This window comes from Geotrypetes seraphini, chromosome 7 (assembly GCF_902459505.1).
Source record: "Geotrypetes seraphini chromosome 7, aGeoSer1.1, whole genome shotgun sequence".
Lineage (NCBI taxonomy): Eukaryota > Metazoa > Chordata > Amphibia > Gymnophiona > Dermophiidae > Geotrypetes > Geotrypetes seraphini.
In genome coordinates, this window is record NC_047090.1 from 70,834,032 (window position 1) to 70,843,353 (window position 9,322).

At 39.9% G+C, this 9,322-nt stretch overlaps 1 pseudogene; it reads left to right on the plus strand.

The window, feature by feature from the left end:
* Positions 1-2,006: 2,006 nt before the first annotated feature.
* LOC117364223 lies at positions 2,007-2,992 on the plus strand (annotated as a pseudogene).
* Positions 2,993-9,322: the final 6,330 nt, after the last annotated feature.

Sequence of the window (9,322 nt, forward strand, 5' to 3'; positions counted from 1 at the left end):
CGGCCACATTTTGGATTTGTAGGTACTTGGAGGGCCTCATAAAAAATAGTTAATATCTTATTAAAGAAATGACAATTTTGCTTGAGGTAAAACTCTTTATAGTTTATAAATCTTTCCTTTCGGCTAAGTCTTAATAATAATATTGTAATTTATTGCTGAAGAGACATATGGTCAAGAAACTTTTATTTTACTTTTGTAATTATGATAAACATACCTAGGGCCTCAAAATAGTACCTGGCGGGTAGAATGTGGCCCCCGGGCCGTGAGTTTGAGACCACTGCACTAAACCTATAAGGCCCTTTGAATATTGGCCTATATGAATTTCCAGACCTCAAGATGTTTGTCTAAGTCAAATACAGTTTAAAAATACCTGTATAGTTATATATTCTATTAGACCTGATGCAGAAAAAATGTCATGATCAAAATGATTGGTTCCAAATTGTTGTCAAACGTATTTAGATCTACCTCTACTTTCATGCATTATAAATAGAAAAGAAACAAAACAATAATAATTTAAAAAGACAAATGAATGCCAATCCAGCAAAAATGATTCTCGCGGATTTTATTCTTTTATCTATCATCAAATTTTCTACATTTCAAGTATGGCGTCTTTTTCCATTCAAATGATCTACTCATTTGAAATAATTATATACTAAAATAAAATGCAGAAGGAGAGACAAAACAATAATTAGAGAGAATATATGACACAATCCTTTATTACCAAAAGAAAATAATCTGCATTAGAAAGAGCTATGACCGTGACTTTTTCCATCTCTATACTTTTTCCTGACATTCAATCATGCTGTAGCAGATGTGTATGGATTCACATTTCTTAATGGTATTATGTGATTGTCATTTAAATTTCAAGTGCCCTTTTTGAAATAAAATGAATAATCTGGTTGTTCATATAATTAATTAGTTTTGCAGCGTGTAGTTAATTCTGATACTACTAGAATACAATTAACACTTAAAGATTGAAGTTGATTTTTTCATGAAATATTAGTGCAAAAGAAATATGATTTTTGAGCCATACATACTATCATTAACGGTAGCTGAAAATACAGGTCCAGCCACCTCTAGCTTTGCTTTCATGTTCCTATCTTTTTCCTTGTAATATACTGTATTTTTCGCTCCATAAGACACACTTTTTCCTCCAAAAAGTGGGTGGAAATGTCCGTGCATCTTATGGAGTGAATACTGCATCACAGACTGTGATGTGCAGTGTTCTCCCTAGCGTCTTTTAGCCGGGCACTCCTCCCAACTAATTTAGGTGAGCGTCCAGCTGTCTGCCAGGGAAACTTACAGTATATACGGTACCTTTTTTCGCCTTTTTAAATCCTGGTGGTCCAGCAGTGTATCGTCAGGAGCGAGCTTTCCACGCTCCTGCCCCATGCTGAGCCCCTCCCTCGCTGGACAGATCTCGCAGCCAGTGGCGCACAAGGTAGGAGCCTGGCCCCATGCTGCTCCCTGAATGGCTGCCGTTAGTTCTCGCAAGCCCAGCATTCTCTATCCGATTGGTCAATCCAAGACATAAGTACTTGGCAGATCCCAGTTGATGAATGTGTTTACTATCTTATGTTTTTCAGAGAGATGCTGTATTAGATCTCCCTGTATCTTTGGGTATAGAAGAAAACGCCTGATTCTGAATGGTCACATGACCACCTTAATATAAGCACGCTGGGCTCACAGAATTTAAAATCAAGTGCTTTAGTGGTATCCTCACCATGGCAGCATGCCAAAGGAGAGTGTCCAAGGAGCAGGTCAAGATCTTTGGCTTTGCTGCTTGAGGTGTGCTCCGGGACAAGCTCAAAAGACAAATATCTGTGCAAATCTGAAAGGTACACTTTTTAAAATTAAACTTTTTAAATGCTTCTTTGGGTGATTTTTTGGCTTGACCATGGATTACAGTAACCATAGGACTTCAGCAATTTAGGGTTATACTGTAGATTCTCACCCACCTTTAAAACTTTTGGAAGAGCTCTTGCCATTTCCAGGACCAAGTAGCCATGAAAACCATCTTACTGCAAGGCCATGAGAGGTCCATAATTCAGATCAAGTATAACTGGGAAGGGGATATGATGTTCACTGTGGCCAAAGATCCAATTGTTAATGTTTGGTATTCAGTGAATGGGAAAGACTAGGCACCAACAGTGGACACACAGGAGCTGTGTGGTGTGTGGACGCTGACTGGGATACCCGCCATGTTCTTTCTGGTTCTGCTGACAACTCCTGTAGACTTTGGGACTGTGAGACAGGAAACCAGCTGGCACTCTTAAAGACCAATTGTGTGGTTCGAACTTGTAGCTTTGACTTTTGGGGAAAACATTGTTATGTTCTCCACAGACAAGCAGATGAGATAACAGTGCTTTGTCAGCTTCTTTGACCTGCGGGATCCCAGCCAGTTCGATGATAATTAGCCCTATATGAAGAGCCCACGTAGTGAGTCAAAAATCAGGGCCCACTGGGCGAGTTTATCATTGTAGGACATGAGAATGGTGAGCTGAACCAATTCAGTGCTAAGTCAGGTGAGGTGGTTGCGACAGCGAAAGAACATTTCAAACAGATCAACGACATCCAGCTATCATGAGATATGACCATGTTCATCACTGCATCCAAGGACAACACAGCAAAGCTTTTTGATTCCACGACACTAGATCATTAGAGGATGTTCCAGACTGGACCTGTGAACTCTGCAGCACTCTCTTCAATTTTTGGCCACATGGTTTTGGGAGGTAGACAGGAAGTAATGGATGTAAACACAGCCTCCACCAGGATTGGCAAGTTTGGCATCAGGTTCTTTCATTTGGGATTCGAAGAAGAGTTTGGGAGAGTTAAAGGTCATTTTGGCCCAATCAATAGTGTGGCATTCCACCCAGATGGCAAGAGTTACAGCAATGGCGGTAAAGACGGCTATGTCAGAATCTACTATTTCGATACTCAGTACTTTGAATTTGAGTTTGAGTCTTCTTTTCATTCCTGTGCTTTCCTGTAACTGTTTTCTTCTGGTCATACAGGCACTATGGAGGACTTACAGACATCTTGGGACAGAGGATGTAAATCTGCCTACTCCATTTCCGGCATGTTTCCTTAAATAATAAAACAGATTTGAAATTGGAAAAAAAACCCAAAACTCTTGGAAGAATCAATATAGTTAATTTATATTCTATTCCTATGTCATCCACAGGACAGGACAGATCTGAGAATAACACTCTTAATTTAGCCCTTCTTAATTGTAGATCTCTAAAATTTTAAACTTCACTAATTTGTGATCTTACTGGACAATATACAATTAATGTTATGTGCCTTACTGAGACATCACTAAGGCCCGATAAACAGGCCTGTTTAATTAATTCATCTCCTTTAGTTTTCTCCTATACTTCATTCTCTTGTGCTGCTAAGAAGGGAGGAAGTTTGCCTTGTTTGTGAAAGATAATATTTCTATTATACAATTGCCAGTAATTTCTCTCCAATATAAAGAAGTGTTACTACAGAAAAACCCTGTTTATTTTGGATTTATTTTTATTGTCCACCTGGATTACCTGTTAGTATTTGGGATAATATTTAACTAACTATTGTAGATCTGATCATATTTTATCCCAATATTATTATTTTGAGTGATTTTTAATGTACATTGTGATAATTTTTTCATCACCACATACATAACATTTTAATTCTTTCCAATTTGGATTTTTCTCAAAGGATTTTGACTCCTACTCATGTCAATGGACATGTCTTACACTTGGGGGCTTCTTTTACTAAGCTGTGCTAATGGTTTTGGCGCACACGCTAGATGCTAATGCCTCCATAGAGCTGATGTTAAGTTTTTCTGTGTAGTACGGGGATATGCGCATGCTAATCTTCAGCACGCGCTAAAAACACTACCGCAGCTTAGTAAAAGGAGCCCTTGGTATTATCAAACTTATCTGCTCCATATGTTTTACAGAATATCCGTACCATTCCTTTTTTTCTGGCTGGATCATTATTTGATTGCATTTGACTCGGTAATTGGTATCCCCTACTAAGGCTGGAGGTTGTGGCCTTTAAAGTGATTAACCTGGACTACAAACTAATTGTAAAGGTGCAGCCTGGAACAGAATAGGGGGTGGGGTGAAGTTGGATATAACAGCCCACCATTGAATATCTAGTTTAGTCTATTTAGTTGGCGGTGGCCACTGCAGGCATTGGTGCTGAATATCTAGAACATAGAAACATAGAAAATGACAGCAGAAAAGGGCCACCGCCCATCAAGTCTGCCCACTCTAATGACTCACCCCCCTAATTTCTTCCATGAAGAGATCCCGCATGCTTATCCCATTTTTTCTTAAAATCTGGCACGCTGCTGGCCTCGATTACCTGAAGTGGAAGATCATTCCAATGATCAACCACCCTTTTGGTGAAGAAATACTTCCTGGTGTCGCCATGAAGTTTCCAACCCCTGATTTTCAACGGATGCCCTCTTGTTGCCGTGGGTCCTTTAAGAAAAAAGATATTTTCTTCCACCTCGATACGGCCCGTGACATATTTGAATGTCTCTAGGTCTTCATCAGCCGATATTCAGTGCCATACTCACATACCTAACCATTCAAAGTCAGGACCGACTTTTGTGCAGTGTAATCTAATCTTCTATTTGTGTGTTGCGCATACCTATGCAGGCTCAAGGCGACTTACAGCGAGGAGGAGGAAAGGCAGACCATATAGTAGGCGAAGTGAAAGAGAGGAAAGAAAAAGAGATTGCAAATACAGGTCCTTTCTGGACAGAACTTTTAAGTTTCAAGCTAGTAAACATCATACCTGGCTAAGCAATTACATCAATAGAGCCAGGTTGACCTACAGTGCATTTCAGAAATAAAGACAGCACTATTCAGTAGATTTATCTCCTAATCATATACTATTTTAAAACTATTAACACCATTCTGATAACTTTGAGAAATATGTGTATTTTTACTAATTGTGTTCTGTAATTCGCTGACTGTTAAGTGACATTTTCACTATTTGTATTCTGTAATTCGCTGATTGTTCAGCTCTCTTCAGTGTAAACCACCTAGAAGTCGTAAGATTGTGGCGGTATAGAAAAAATAAAGTTGTTATTATTATTATTATTAGCTGGAGGGGGGCTAAGAGAAACAAGAAGGTTCAGGCATCAAAGAGAAGGGTTTTCATGGTTTGTTTGTTTTTTCGAAATACAGTGTGGTTAGGCTCTGTTCTGATCGTTTCTGCGAGGTCATTCCAAATTTTCACTCCTAGAAAGGTTACATTACATTACATTACATTAGTGACTTATATTCCGCCTTTACCTTGCAGTTCTAAGCAGATTACAGTGTAAGACAGCTGGACATATCCAGGAAGTTACAATTCAGGGGAAGTATACAGATCAGGCGTAGAATAGAGGGGGATAGCTGGGGTTTTCTAGGAAGTTATAATTAGATGATGCTTACATAATAGATGCCGGAAATTACAATTTAGGAGAAGGGTTTAGGCTTGGTTGCTTGTTAGGTTCGGTTGGGAGGTTGTATATTTTTTTTGAAAAGTAGGGTTTTGATTTCCTTTCGGAATGATTTAAAGTCGATAGTTGTTGACAGCAAATTGGAGATAAAGGGGTCCAGTTTCGCTGCATGCGTTGCTAGGAGGCCGTCATACATCTTCTTTCGCTGAGTTCCCTTGAGTGGGGGATAGGCGAATAGGTTCTTGGTTCTTCTTGTTCTGGATGAGCAGTTGAAATTAAGGCGGTTGTTAAGGTAGGTGGGTGCAGATCCGTTTATTGCTTTGTATAGTAGACAATAAAATTTGAATTGGATTCGGGCACTTATTGGTAGCCAGTGAGAGGCTAGGTAGGCATTGGTGATATGGTCAAATTTTCCGAGGGAGTAGATCAATCTGAGGGCTGTGTTTTGAATGGTCTGCAATTGGTTTAGCAAGATGGAGGGGCATGGAAGATAGAGGATGTTGCAATAGTCCACTAGTCCTAGGACAAGGGATTGAACTATGATCCCAGTTATCTATGTGGGCACTGTCCTGAATATCATCAGTGCTCACATAACTCCCGGCTCCTCCCTGACTCCACCGCCATTCTATGCCAGCACTATGCAGCAAGTGCGGAAGCAGTTAAATGCTTTTGAAATTACGGGGTGGTCCGCTCAGTGATTTAACTGGACTAGAACTTCTCCTGCCCAGTTAAAACAGTCTGTATATTGACCCCATACATTTTATCTCAGGCTTGTTTTTCATTTCCATTCTCATGCCCTGATTTTGACCTAAAGAGCAAGTTGTGGATCCACTTATATAAGGCATGTGTAATTTCTAAGTTAGATAAATACCCTTCTTTACAGTGTGTGAATCACAGTGTAACATCAGACGAATAAAGTGCTCCACCATTGCTCCCTTTGTGATGTGCATTCTTCAAAACTTCATGTTGTCTCTCTCAGTGCCTAGTTATATTGCATCTAAGTCACAGAAAGTTCCTTATTCTCTCATGCTCACAAACATCTTCTTAAGTGTGTATGTTTTATATCACTTTGTCAGGGTTGATGCTTTGAGACAGCTGTTCAGTGTTAATGGCTGGGTCAGTGTTTAGGTCTACAAGCATTTCCTTTTGAGTTAAGTCAAGGAAAACTATGTAAAATTAGGTTCACACAATAATTGTTTTTGTTACAACATTGGGACTGTAAAATTTCCCACAGTAAGAATACATTTCAGTTTGGGTACAAATAATATCAGTATCAAAGTACTAATTTTATTAGATGATTTTCCAAAGGAAAATAAGGCTTATAAGGTTGCTGTTCTAAAGTTATTTGAATAACTATCTGGCTGGCTGAATATCTCCACTCTCTAGATAGCAGCAGTTCTCATCATTGCGAGTGGTGCTGAATATACAGACAATCTGGATAGCTCTGCTGAATATAAATATTCTGGGTAATATTCAGATGGCAGCAGTAAACTTTTTTTTTTAAATGCTGACCTCCATTGGCAGAATTAAGCCCCAATATTCAATGTCGGATTATGTCTTGGGCACCAGCTTTGAATATCTGGGGCCATGCGGGCATGTGCTGGCTGCCAGATCTTATGTGGGTTTCGGACACAATTCATCTGGGACCTGCATAAAGGGAAGCAGATATCCCCAGTTACAATACCCTCTACTCTACCTGCCCTTAAATCTGATTTTCCCTTCCCCTTGTATCCAAAAAAAACTACATCCTCCAACAAGGCCCTCCCCCATGCCCTTCCAGTCACTGGAGGCCCCCCACCCCATGGACCTACCTTTTCTGATTGGTTTTGGAGTTCAATGGGTAGAAGTGATACCCACTCAATACTATCTATTGTAGCTCTGGCCTCAAAATAGTCACAGTGACCTCTAGCAACAGCCTCACTCTTGTTGGGGGATCCCCCAACAATTGGTCTTATTGGGGGATCTAGTTTTCTTCAGAGGGGAGGGAGAATCAAATTGGGGAAGGTGAGTCTTTTCAATTGAAAGGAAACTCCAGGGTGAGAGGGCATAGGATGAAGTTAAGAGGCTCAGGAAATACTTTTTTCCAGAAAGGATGGTAGATGTGTGGAATAGTCTCCCGATAGAGGTGGTGGAGACAAAGACTGTGTCTGAATTCAAGAAAGCATGGGACAGGCACAAGGGATCTCTTAAGGAGAGAAGGAAATAGTGGATGTTGCGAATGGGCAGACTAGATGGGTCATTTGGCATTTATCTGCCATTATGTTTCTGTTTCTAGGAGGGAAGTGGGACCAGAGAAGCCTTAAGTCCATACCTGGAAGTTATCTGGGCACAGGTCGATATTCAGTGATAGTACACAGAAGTACTCATAGATGAAAAAGCTGATGTAGGTCAGCAGAAAACAAATGCACATAAGAATGGATGTGTTGTAGACCAAGATAGATTCACAGTAGACTGTGTTTGAGAGGAGCTAGCTAAATTAAAAATAGACAAAGCAATGGGGCCTGATGGGATACATCCAAGGATACTCAAGGAACTCAGAGGTTGTGGTGGCTCTGTTGTCTCAGCTTTTCAATGCTTCTTTAGAGCAGGGGTGAGCAACTCCAGTTCTTGAGGGCCGGAATCCAGTCATGTTTTCATGATTTCCACAATGAATATGCATTGAAAGCAGTGCATGCAAATAGATCTCATGTATATTCATTGGGGAAAACCTGACTGGATTCCGGCCCTCGAGGACCGAAGTTGCCCACCCCTGCTTTAGAGTCTAACATGGTCCTGGAGGACTGGAAAAGGGCAGATGTGCACAAGAGTGAAAGTAAGGAGATTGGAAATTACAAGCCTGTTAGTCTGACCTCATTAGTGAGTAAACTAATGAAAACTGTTCTGCTTTCACATTCATGAATGCAGATATATGTAAGCAATAAGAGTATTTCTTTAAGAGAAGCTCCCAGAGTGCACTTCTGTACACTTAAAGTGCTGAGTATCCTTTTCTTCTGGTTGCTGCTCTTTTGTGTGGAGATAGCTAATTTTAGTGAGAGAAGTTGGAACATTGTATTACCACTTCACAGAGTGTGTGAAAATACATTCCCAGTTTCATAGGAGGTGCCAGTTGAGTGTAGATTCTATGGAAGAAGAAATCCTTGAGAACAACTGAACTGTAAGTTTATTTATTTCTTTGTTTTAAGTTTTGTATTAAAGAAAGTTGTTTAAGAAATCATAGAGTCCCCCCTGCTTATTAGAGACTACAGATCCAATGAGTTTAAGCTGCTTGACAATCCTCAGAATTGAGATTGAAAGGTCAAGACAGAAACACTTATTAAAGGGAAAAGGAATGGAATTCGTATACCACCTTTGTGATTACACATTCAAAGCAGTTTACATATATACAGGTACTTATTTTATATCTGCAGCAATGCAGAATTAAGTGACTTTCCCATGGTCACAAGGAGTAGCCCTAGAAATTGTTCCCATATCTTCATGGTGCTGAGGAAAGTGAGATTTCTAGAGTCGAATGGACTGCAGGACCCGAGGCAGCATGGTTTTATGACAGGCAGATCTTGTCGGACAAATATGATTGATTTATTTGGCTGGGAGACTAAACAGATGTAGGAAAGGCACTAGATATGGTGTACTTGGATTTTAGCAAAGCCTTTGACACAGATCCGCATAGGTGGCTGATAAACAAACTGAATGCCCTAGGTATAGGACCTAAAATGACAGATTGGATTAAAAACTGGTTAAGTGGAAGGAGACAAAGGGTTGTGATAAATGGAGTTTGTTCCATGGAAAAATATGCAATTTTTACTATTTGCAGAGACTCTCGGCGTGACACATCATCTGTTTGGTTTTATATTATTTTTTTCAATATTTGTTGTGACATGT